Here is a 12,104-nt window from a genome sequence, read left to right on the forward strand (position 1 = left end):
CTTCCTTCAGTTTCTCTAACTCTTGTATCCTTTCTGTCATAGAGTATTATCAAGAAACTGAACTGATCTTCTATTTCTTCACAATCTTCCAATGTATCCTTAGAATCACCTAGACTACTGTGGGCAATTCTGAACACATGAGATAGATATAGAGAGAAGAAGAGAAAATAACAAAGAGGCTTAGAAAAAGGACTTGTATTTAAAGAGAATCTAAAACTATCAGAAAATCAGTGATTAAACTTCTTTGTCGTCTCAGAAATCTTCACTGATGACTTCTCTCTAAGCACTTCTTTTATAGACTCAATTAGGTCATTTAATTTAATTAAAAAATCAATAAAATTTTAGCCATTTTAAAGCCCTAGGTCGAAATTATCATGGGCTTTAGGCCTGTGAAATTTCCCATTTGATTATAAGCCCATTGGACTTAAAATCAAGGCCTGTATTATTTTCTATTGATTTAATTAATTAAATAATGATTTAAATCCTTTATAAATTAATTATTTATAATTTGAACCTTGATTTAAACTTATTTATTAATTTAGATACCAATTTATCTTAATTAATAAATCTGCCATAATTTCTCTTTTCTTTTCAAAATTACACAACTCTGTGAAACTATCCAAAATTAACCTGGTCAACTTTGATAATTCTAATTGATAATTAAATCAATTAATTGAGACTATCTAGATGATTTTATCCAAGGTACAATGGGGACCACGGGCCTATGAAATCAAGCCCCAATAAGTTATCATAAATCTAACAAATAAATTTACTAACTTATTAATTCCTCGTGACTCCACTATAGACTCGGAATTGCACTCTTGAATTCATAGAATGCTCTATAACAAATATAGATACGCTATTAATTATCCATTGTTACAACCATAATTGTCATTCAATCCTCTATAGACAGTCTACAATGAGATAGGACTAAAATACCGTTTTACCCTTCATTGTATTTTATCCTTAAAACACTTAGTTCCTTATAAATGATATTTCAGTAAACTAATTTAATTACTTAAATGAGATCTCTATCATTTAACACCTTGAACCAAACTAAAAGGAAACCATCGTTTCACTTCTTCATCAGAAGCTATAGATGTCCATATCTATGATTAACACTCCCACTCAATTATACTACCGAGTTCCCAAGATGTAAGTATGGGCATGTCCGTAGGATAAGCTGGTAACGAACAAGTCAAAGAACTCAAATAATACAATCAGTTAGAATACTAACTACTCAGAATTGAGATTGAATTGACCTATGGTCAACTATATGATATGACTAGAATAGATAATAACGGTATGTTTACTTATCTTATCAACTGTCAATATCGGTCCTGTCCGATGTAACAAATACATACGATCTTATCTACTTTGCTAATGTTCTGGAAAGAACATAACACTGTAATGTGTAAGTAGATCATATCGTAGATTGGCAAGTCAGTGTAAATCTTGTGCACTGACTAATCTTAGTACTAACTTATTTTGAACATATGATCATATTTATATTCCACTGTGATTACGTCACTATAAATAAGGTTAGCTATATGCTCGGGATTTAATAAAAGTTTATATTAAACAAATAGTCATGAAAATAAAACATGTGAGCAAAGTGATTGACCAAGTCAAAAAATGATTTCTATTCTTTTATTGATAATAACATGAGATTACAAAGAATTTGGGTTTTAATTAGGGCATAAAACCCCAACAAAGACCCCATTGTAAGATTTTTGCAACGATTTTCTTCACAGAAAAGTGACCACCACAAGCATCATTGTGGAAAAAATTCACACACTAGACACCTCATCATCGTGGATGCATCTTCGCATGATTTGGTCGAGGCAATACTTGAATAAGAATGGGTCATCCGAAAAGAAATTGCGCACCTCGACCAGAAATTTGCATTTATCTTGTGACCTCCACTCAGAAGGAAGTTCACCTGCTACGAAGCAGTTCACAATGTAAGCATACCACGGTAACTTAGTAACAAAAAGCAATTGTTCATCGGGGAAATCATTATGAATAGGTGGACCATCAGCGAGATCGCTGAATTCAAGTCGGGACAAATGGTTCGCGACGACGTTTTCAACACATTTCTTGTCTCTGATCGTTATATCAAATTCTTGCAAGAGAAGTATCCACCGTATTAATCGTGCCTTAGCATCCTTTTTGGAAAGGAGATACTTAAGGGCGGAGTGTTCTATGAATATCGTAATAGGGAACCCAATCAGATAATCTCAGAATTTTTCAAGAACAAAGAACATTGCAAGTAACTCTTTTTCAGTAGTGGAATAGTTCATTTAAGCAATATTGAGAGTTCGGCTTGCATAGTAGACAACAAAAGGTTTCCCCTCCCTTCATTGTCCTAACACATCTCCCACAACAAATTTGTTGGTGTCACACATGATTTCGAAATGAAGACTCCAATCTGGTGACTCAATGATGGGAATGGAAGTGAATGAATTTACAAACGTTCGAAATGATTCCTCACACTTAGGTGTCTACTCAAAATTAACATCTTTGGCGAGGAGGTTGCTTAGTGGACGAGCAATCTTTGAAATTTTTTTATGAATCTGCTATAGAAACCAGCATTACCAAGGAATGACCTAACGTCTTTGACAGTCTTAGTACTAGGCATGTTGGAAATAAGGTTGACTTTTGATTGATCAACGTCAATTCCTCTTTCAAAACCAATGTGGCCTAAGACTATGCCAGAAGATACCATGAAGTGGAATTTCTCTCAATTGAGCACAAATTCTTTCTCAATACAGCATTTTAAAACAGCTTCAAGATGAGAAAGGAATTTCCAAAAATAGTTATGTCATCCATGAATACTTCCATTGATTTTTCTATCATGTCACTAAAGATGATCATCGTGCATCTTGATGGTGCATTAAACAAGACAAATGGCATTCGCCGGAAAGAAAAAGTCCCAAAGGGACAAGTGAAAGTGGTCTTATCTTGATCCTCTAATGCAATCTCAATTTGATAATAGCCAAAATAGCCATCAAGAAAGCAATAGAATGGATGACCAGCTACACGTTCAAGGATTTGATCTATGAATGGGAGTGGAAAATGATCTTTGTGGGAGGCGGCATTTAATTTTCTATAATCAATGCACATGCGCCACCCTGTCACAATTTTTGTGGGGACAAGGACCCCTTTTTCATTTTGAACCACAATGACACCCAATTTCTTGGGCACGACTTGAGTTGGACTGACCCATTTGCTATCAGCTACTAGGTAAATAATACTAGTATCTAGCAATTTCAAAACTTCATTTTTTACAACTTCTTTCATTGTAGGGTTCAGTCTCCTTTAAGGGTCTCTTCGAGGGATAGCCTTGTCCTCCAAATTGATTCGATGGGAGAAAATTAAAGGGCTAATACCTTTGACATCAGCAAGCGTCCAACCTATCGCAGATTTATGCGTTCGCAATAGCTCAAGTAACTGCAATTCTTGAGAATTTTGAAGGTTAGACAAGATGATAATGGGAAAGGTTTCACCGTCTCCCAAGAAGACATGTTTCAAACCCTCAGGTAGTTGGGTCAATTGAAAAATTGGAACCTCTTCAGCTGAATTTTTTGGTTGTGACTTCTCACGAGGTAGCTCTTCAAAGCGAGGTTGCCCAAACTTAGTCCCTTTACTGCGTGAGTCTATGTGATCTGATAATGCAAGAGTGGACTCAATAGAACCGGGACTTTCATTGTCAGACAAAATGAGGAGTTCAAGATTATCGAAGTTGCTTCGCAATTGAACCTCCTTAAGAATTAAAGTGTCAATCATGAATGTTTGATAACATTCATCATCTTCTTGGGATTGTTTCCCGATGTGGAAGATATTGACTTCTAGAGTTGTAACGACCCGAATTTGCTAATCGGGCTTAGGGCCTTGATTAGTGTGCCTGGAGGGCAATAAATGATTTAATATACTTTAATATGTTAATGGGTGAATTAATGTGAATATATGATAGTGATGCATGTTTAATGAGTTAAATGTGCATGCGGGCCCCGTCTGGATATTAGGGGCATGAATGTGATGTATGTTATGTATATATGTGAAATGTCTGTGCAGCACGATCCGAGACAGTCCTGGGGAGCGGTTAGCCAGAGAGTCGCAACAGGGTTGAGATTCCGACTCGGGGCGAGTCGAGGGGTAATTTGGGTACTAGGTGTGTTATGGGATTATCGGGACATGAAAATAAATATTTGGAGATATATTTGAGGATAGAATGTCTAGGCGGGAATATTGGGGAAATTTACCATTTTGCCCTCGGGGACGTTTTGGTACCCCGAGCCTTGAGGTAACCCTTTAGACTTAAGTCAAATAAAACAAAAAGGGGAAATATTTAGAAGCTATAGAAACCGACTTGCTCTCTCTTCTTTCAGTTAAGGATAGTTTTATCTCTTCCTTCCTCATTCACTCTCTAAGATAAACACAAGGAAAACCAAGGGAATCAACTTGAAGGTCTAGGGAAATTCAGTTGTGATGTTATAGGAGCTTGAAGCTTAAGGCTTGAGGATCAACTACAGGGATTGAATTCAGCAAGGTAAGCTTTAATTATTGGGATTATGTTGAGAATTGTTACTGGTTTGCTAGAATATGCATGCTAGATAAGTTTGACATGTTCTTGAGAATTTTAGATAGGTTTTGGAGCAGATTTTGATGGGGATTTAGTGTTGATATTGAGCTGGTATGTATGTGTTAAATATCTGGGTTTGATAGGTGAGTTTTGGGTGAATTAACTTGAGGAAAGGTGTGGAAAAATGGTGGAAAATCTGGGTTCGGTGGGAAGCGCCGCGGCCCATGTGCGCGCGCGGCCATGGGAGCCCGAGAAGGTTCATGCGCGCCGCAGCGCCTGGTGGGCGCGCCGCAGCCCGTGTGGGGTTCAGTGAGGTGCTAGCCTCTGTTTCGAGGCTAGTCGTGGCTCTTGAGGGTGGGGCCGCGGCCCTTAGTGCCAGTTTGCATTTTTAAGGGTGTTTAGGCTTGAGAATTCAATGGTTAAGGCTCGGGATGGATTTTATCACCCGGATTGATAGAATTCAAGGTTCCAGAGGTTAGGGTTGTGGCTCGAAGTTATTCATTGGATTAGAACTTGATGACTGGATATTGGTGATGTGTTGTGACTAGGGATTTCGGCGAGGCTCCAGTTAGAGGACTGTGCTCAGGACATCGGTGCTCGGAGAGCTCGGGACTCAAGTAAGAAAACCCCTGTTCCCATAGAGCTTATGTGCAGGGCTGAGCCCAATGTGTTTGAATGGATTGATATGCAGGGCCGAGCCCAATATGTTAGAACTGCTGAGCGTAGCTCTTTATCTGTTTATGCTAGAATTCTGTACTTGTTGTTATATCATGTATGATATTATGTGAGTGATCGGCAAGAGCCGGGAACGGTGTAGACCGAGGACGACAAGGGGCCGGGAACGGCGTCAGGCACGTTGAGTGCAAGGCCAAGAATGACAAGGGGCCGGGAGTAGCGTTGAGCACGTGGGGTGCGAGTTGCCAGGGCGAGTCCCTAGAAGGATACCTGGGATATCCTCACGGCGTGGTCCGCGAATCCAAGGCTTGGTAAACGCCTGGGACGACTAGGCCGTATGTGTTTAGCCAACTGGTGGCCCATTTATATGCTTGATATATGTGTTGCATTTGTTATTTGTTTGTGGGTTTTCTTGCTAGACTTCGGCTCACAGATGCTCTGTGGTGCAGGTAAGGGTAAAGAGAAGAGCAACCAACCATGAGTATAGCAGGCGTGGGGCGGCGTGTACATGTTTGGCCAGCCTGGCTGCCACGGCCAGAGGATTTTGGGAGATGCTTGTAAATAAACTCTGATTTTGTCGTCTAGTCGACTTGGTTTAATTAATATGTTGTAAACATTTCTAAACTGTATTTTGGGATCCCAAGTGTAAACCTTTTATGATCTTTTTATGAAAACTAATATTTCTAAGGTTTTTCCTCTGTTTATAGCTTAATTACACTGTTTGATCTAAAACCTCGATTAGCGAGATGAAAGCACGTTTTTAAACTCACTTAGTAACGGCTCTAAGGAAGTAGGGCGTTACAAGAGTCATATTTCCAAATGAAATTTTCATTAGACCATTCCTACAATTTATGAGAGCATTGGCAGTAGCAAGGAAAGGTCTTCCAAGGATAATAGGAATATTTGACTCCATATTAACCACAGATTGAGTATCAAGAACAAGGAAATCCATGGGGTAATAGAATTTTTCAATTTGAACTAAAACATCCTCAACAATACCCTAAGGCTTTTTAATGGAGCGGTCAACAAGTTGTAGCACAACAGATGTTGGCTTCATTTCTCTATGACCAAGTTGCGAGTACATAGAATAAGGCATGAGATTTTATGCTCGCACTAAGGTCAAGTAAGGCTCGACTGACTTCATGGGTCCTAATGTGACAAGAGATGGTGGGACAACCCGGATCTTTTTATTTTGGCAGTGTCTTTTGCTCAATTACCGCACTCACTTGTTCTATTAAGAAAGTAGACTTTTTGACATGATGCTTCCTTTTTGCAGTGCATAGATCCTTGATGATTTTGGCATAAGCCGACACTTGTTTTATGATGTGAAGCAAAGGAAGATTAATCTTCACTTGTGTCAAGTGCTCAAGGATTTCAACTCGGTTATCAAGAATTTTCCCAATAGGGTTCAAAGCCTGAGGAAATGGAACTTTTGCAGAAGCATTGGTTGGTGCACTCACAGGAATATCATTTGGAATGCTTGAAGTAGTGGTCTTAATGGATGTATCTTCTAAAGTTTTACCACTTATAGCTGTGATGGCATTGACCTCCTTAACATTTTGATCGTTGGAGTTGGAGGATTGGGCCATGTGTTGGCCTTACACATTGAATTTAGGTTGGGAAGGAAGTTTTCCTTTTTCCGGAATGGCCAAGGATTCAGTCAATTTTGAGAATTGTCATTTCATTTCTTTGATTTCCTCCATCATTTGGCGATTTATTTTTGTTTGTTCCTTTATGAATGCATGAAGGGTATTCTTGAGAGAATTTTGTTGTGGATGAGCATTGTATTGAGGTGCAGAATACGCCTTTGGTGGTTGAGCTTGAAGATCGTTTCTCCATTGGTTTCTGGACAACTGAGCTTGGTTAGAATCTCTCCAACTGAAATTTGGGCGGTTTCTCCAACCAGGGTTATATGTATGGGAGAATGGCTTGTTATATGCCCCTAACCATTTTTTGTCACTAAGATGTCAAACTATTTTTTCAAAGCTTCGAGCTGGGCTTTAACACTATCTTCCTCTCAAAGTTGATAGATCTCAAATGGTTTATGTCGGTTGGTGCTATCAGTCGCACTTGGACCAATAGTCCAGGTGTGAGATTTTTTGCGGTTTCTTCGAGATATTCAAGAGCATCATCTAACTCTTTTTAAAGGAATCAATTGCATAACATTTCTACAAACTAGCACTCACAACTTGTGAGGCCTTCATAGAAGTAACTGACCAAACGCCAGTTCTCATAGGTGCGGGCACTAATTCAACAGATCCTTGAATCTTTCCCAGACTTGATCGAAAGTTTCATTGTCCTTTTGGGAAAATGTGGAAATCGGTCGTTTTAGACTTTTGGTCTTGTGGCTAGGGAAGTATTTCAGAAAGAAAGATTTGGTCATTTCCTTCCATGTTCCAATAGACCTAGGTCTCAAAGAGTATAACCAGCTTTTGGCTTTGTTCTTCAAGGAGAAAAGGAAGAACATTAGTCGCACAGAATTGACATTTTCATCTTGGTTATAGAACGTGGCTACCACCTCCTCGAATTCTCTAATATGCACGTATGGGCTTTCGTTTTCCATTCCATGAAATGCGGGCAAGAGTTGAATCATGCCAGGTTTAAAGTCTAACACAGGCATATTAGGAGGGAATATAATGCATGAAGGCGTGGAAGTGTGAGTATGATAGAGGTATTCATTGAGAGTTCTTGGTTGGATTTCATCATTGTGAGCCATTGCAAATGGATTATTATCAACTAATGTGTGTGGAGAAGCAGAAATGGTGGAAGGAGTTCAGAAGGAGTGGTGGATGAATTGGAAGAAGTTTCACTAGAAGTTTCGTGATGATTCATCTATTATCAGAAATGAGAATTAAATTTATTTTATGTTTTTATTTTTTTAATTTTTTTTGTTGAACTTGTTCCCAGGTAGATTTGGAGGTTTTGGGGTGATCCCCAACGCCTTACTAGAACTCCCCGAGGTTACTAAGTAATTATGGTGGATCAGAAGTTAAACATTTTCGACCAAATAATTTTTAAGCAGAGTAAAATTGCTTATTTTGACAGAACAAGCTTGATTTTCTTATAGTAATAAGTTCAAAAATTTAACAGTGCAAATGTATTTGCTCGAAATGTTCCCAGGCCGAATGGGAAGGTTGTTAAGGTACCACTTTAGACTCACACTTTCCTTAGACAGAACTCCCTGAGGTTCTTAGGTAAGTGTGGAGGGTAACACTATCACAAACCTTATTTAACAACCAATCTTTCTAAACAAAACAATATCAGTTTTTACCATTTGTAATATTACACAATTGTTCTCAATACTAAGCGTTTTATGATTGAAATTTTATGAACAATTTTATGCAATTCTATGCTTTTTTTTTCAAGGGGGAACTAAATTTTAAGGAAAGCTAAGACAAAGAGAATGTAAAGTCTAAACTAAGAAACCTAAAGCAACAAAATAATCAACACAAAAATAAAGTAAAGAGAGAAAGCAATCTACTTAACAATATTTATCAAGAAAGATGTAATTTTTTAAAGATAAAATAACAAGCTTAATTTTTTTTTACAAATATTTATTAAACTTAAAAAAAATTAAAATTAAAAATTAAGAAAGAAAAATGAAATTAGAGTTAACTAAAAAGAAAAAAAAATATAAGTTTTTTATATAGTTTTTTTTTATGTAACCGAAAAGAAAGAAAGAAAATAACTATATATTTTTGCTCTCTTTTTTTACGCTTTTCTCTTTTTTTTTTTAATTTGTTTTAACATTATTAAAATTAACCAAAGATTAGCAAATAGGAAAAAAAAACACACACACACACACAATAGGAAGAACACTACGCTAACACAATATTAATACCAACAAAAATATAAGTAAAGCTACTAACATCTTGGTAAAAATTCCACTAAAACTCTTGAAAAACTACCTCCCCGTCAACGATGCCAAAATTTGATTAACGCCCAAAACGTCCATCCACTAAGCAGTGGTTGTACTGTATATGGGTTGTTGATTCCACAAGGAGGTAAGAACAAAAGTATTAGTAGAAAAATAAACACAAAAGATTAGTACAAAGTATGGAAATAGAGATTTGAGATTTTTTTTGTTGTCTTTTTTATGAAATGATAAAATGAGACAAGTGAAATAAAAATAAGATGTAATCAAGAGTTGAAAAGTAGAAATGTTTCAAGAATCATTCATATGCTTGTTTAGTTACTTAGTTACTTGATTTACAAAACTACACAAGTAAATAAGTCACATCCCAACATTTACTTGGAAAGTCTAACATTAAAGTCCATCTTATTTTCTAACAAAAGTCCATTTGAGTTATAAAGTTCTTTACTTTAGGAGCACAATGTTAATCTTATGAAAAATATAAAATGACAAAATACCCAAGGGCAATAATGTAATAGAAGATTAGAAATAAAATTATATATCAATATTACTTTTACTAATTAGAAACATATAAAAAGAGCATGACTAATCCTATATATCATTAGCACAAGTAAATAAATATAACAAAATAAAGATGAGATTGAAATAACATAAACAACTCAAATGCATTATATTAAGAACATAGTAAATCAAAGTAGCAAAATAACACCTCTAGCATATGGAATCATTCTTAACCTTCCTAGGAAGATTAGTCTCACAAAATTCTAAGAAGAAAGTATGAGAAGAAAGTGAGTAGAAATTTTGCTATAGTTTCTTTACTCTCCAAAAATTACATACCAAATATGAAAGAAAAGTCCATATTTATAGAAGAAGAAAATGACTAAAAAGAAATTAAACTACAAATGGGGTTTACAAAATAAATCTGAAACATTAATAATAAAATATGATTTTGAAAAATCAAATCTTATTATTAATATTAACCTAGTTATTTTAGTGAATGGTCATCATGCCCATTTTTCTAAATCAATACAAAATATGAGCTTTAAAGCTCAAAATGGAAGGGTCCAAGGCCCAAAGTGCACACAAAATGGGCTGGAAGGTGGCAGCTGGAACTTTGACCAAGTCGCAGCCAATAGAAAAACGCCACGTGTCGCGACTGTTAGCAAGGGAAAAAAGAAGGCAGGCGGGCTGGGTTAGACACGGGTCCGGGTCAGGCAGGGCTGCTCGCGGGTCGGTCCGGGCGTGGGGCTGCTGGCAGCATGGACAGGTGGCGAGCAGGCAGAGCACCATGGCGCGCTACTAGCAGAGGAGAAGTAGTGGGCCTGGGGCTGCTTTGGGTCGATTCTTGTTGGGTTTGGACCACGAAAATGCCATTTTTTCATTTTTCTTTTTCAGTTTTAATAATTTCAGTTCTTTTACTTTCCCAAATGCCAAAAATGCAATTTATTCCTGAAAATTAAACACAAAATAAATTACAATTAATATTTTCCAATAAAAAAATATTGCAATAAATTCATGAAAATACTAATTAAAACTTAATTTATTTTGAACTTTAAAACTAATAAATCGGCCATGGTCAGGGGTTTATGGTGGCCGCGACCACCACTCTTTGACTCCTAGGCTGGGGCCTGGAATAATCCTCGCCGCGGCCAGCACACTTTTCCAGCGTGCTTACATTTTTCTTCATTTTTTTGTGTTTCTTCAACTGCAACCCCTGACGATATTTTAACCATAACTTCCTCGATATAACTCGGAATTAGACAATTTAAAAATCTATGGAAAGCTAAGAAAAATATATCAAACTTGTATTTCTAGAAATATTTTCAAAAAGTATTAAAAAATTATCAAAATAAAGTGTGAAGTTTCAGACTTGTAATTCTGAGCTTAACCATTGCTTGTAAAAACATCCCAAATTCATTCTTTTTCATCCAAATAACTTGAAAATCCTAAAAACACAAAATAAACTTATTAAACATATATAAATAAATAATAAAGTGCATAATTATAGAAGAATAATGAATTAAAAATAGTCAAATTCGATACTTATCACTTCCATTTTTCTTCTTTTTTTGTACTTATTTTTTTCTCCTTCAATTTTTTTTTTTCTATTTTTCACACGTTTAGTTTAACATTACATGATTATCTTACTATTTTATTATTTACATTCTTTTATTATTGTAATTATTTCTTACAGTTTTTTCCACTATATGTAAAAAAATTCAAATCAATTTTTTGTAGCCTTTTCTTTTTACCGTAACTCTTATAGGAACATCCAAATTTGGGAAAAAAACAATAAAACTATGAAAACATGAATAGATAACCAATTAACCTGATGAGAACATTCAAATCTAGAAAAAAAAATTACATGAAAATGTGAATGGGTAACTAGTTATCCTAGTGGGAACATCCAAATCTGGAAAGAAAAAAATATATATGAAAACTTGAATGAGTAACCTTGATAGGAACATCCAAATTCGGAAAGAAAAAAATAGATATGAAAACGTGAATGGATAACCAGTTACCCTGATGGGAACATTCAACTATGCAGAAAAACAAAATATGATAAAAATATGAATAGGTAACCAGTTACCCTAGTGGAAACATCCAAAATTGGTAAAAAAATAGATTTGAAAACTTGAATGGGTAACCAGTAACCCTGATAGGAACGTCCAAATTCGGAAAGAAAAAATAGATATAAAAAACATGAATGTTACCCTAATGTAAGCATTCAAATTAAAAAAAAATGATATGAAAATGTGAATGGGTACCCGGTTATCCTGATGGGAACATCCAAATTTGAAAAAAAAATCATATCTGAAAACGTGATTGTAATTAGTTACTTAACCTAAATAAGCAAAAAATAGTCACGGTCTTTAAAAAAAATGTAAAAAAAAAGCTAGAACAAAAAAATTAATTTGATTTTTTTATGTATAGTAAAAAAAATAAGTACAGTAGTAAAAAAATGATAAT

General features: G+C 35.7%; 1 non-coding gene across 1 annotated transcript; it reads left to right on the top strand.

Moving 5' to 3' along the window:
• Window positions 1-7,488: 7,488 nt before the first annotated feature.
• On the top strand, window positions 7,489-7,595 carry LOC133820277 (small nucleolar RNA R71). The gene has a single exon (XR_009886697.1). It is a non-coding gene; the product is annotated as a small nucleolar RNA R71 (small nucleolar RNA).
• The last annotated feature ends 4,509 nt before the right edge of the window (window positions 7,596-12,104 follow it).

Source organism: Humulus lupulus, chromosome 2 (genome assembly GCF_963169125.1).
Source record: "Humulus lupulus chromosome 2, drHumLupu1.1, whole genome shotgun sequence".
Taxonomy (NCBI): Eukaryota; Viridiplantae; Streptophyta; class Magnoliopsida; order Rosales; family Cannabaceae; genus Humulus; species Humulus lupulus.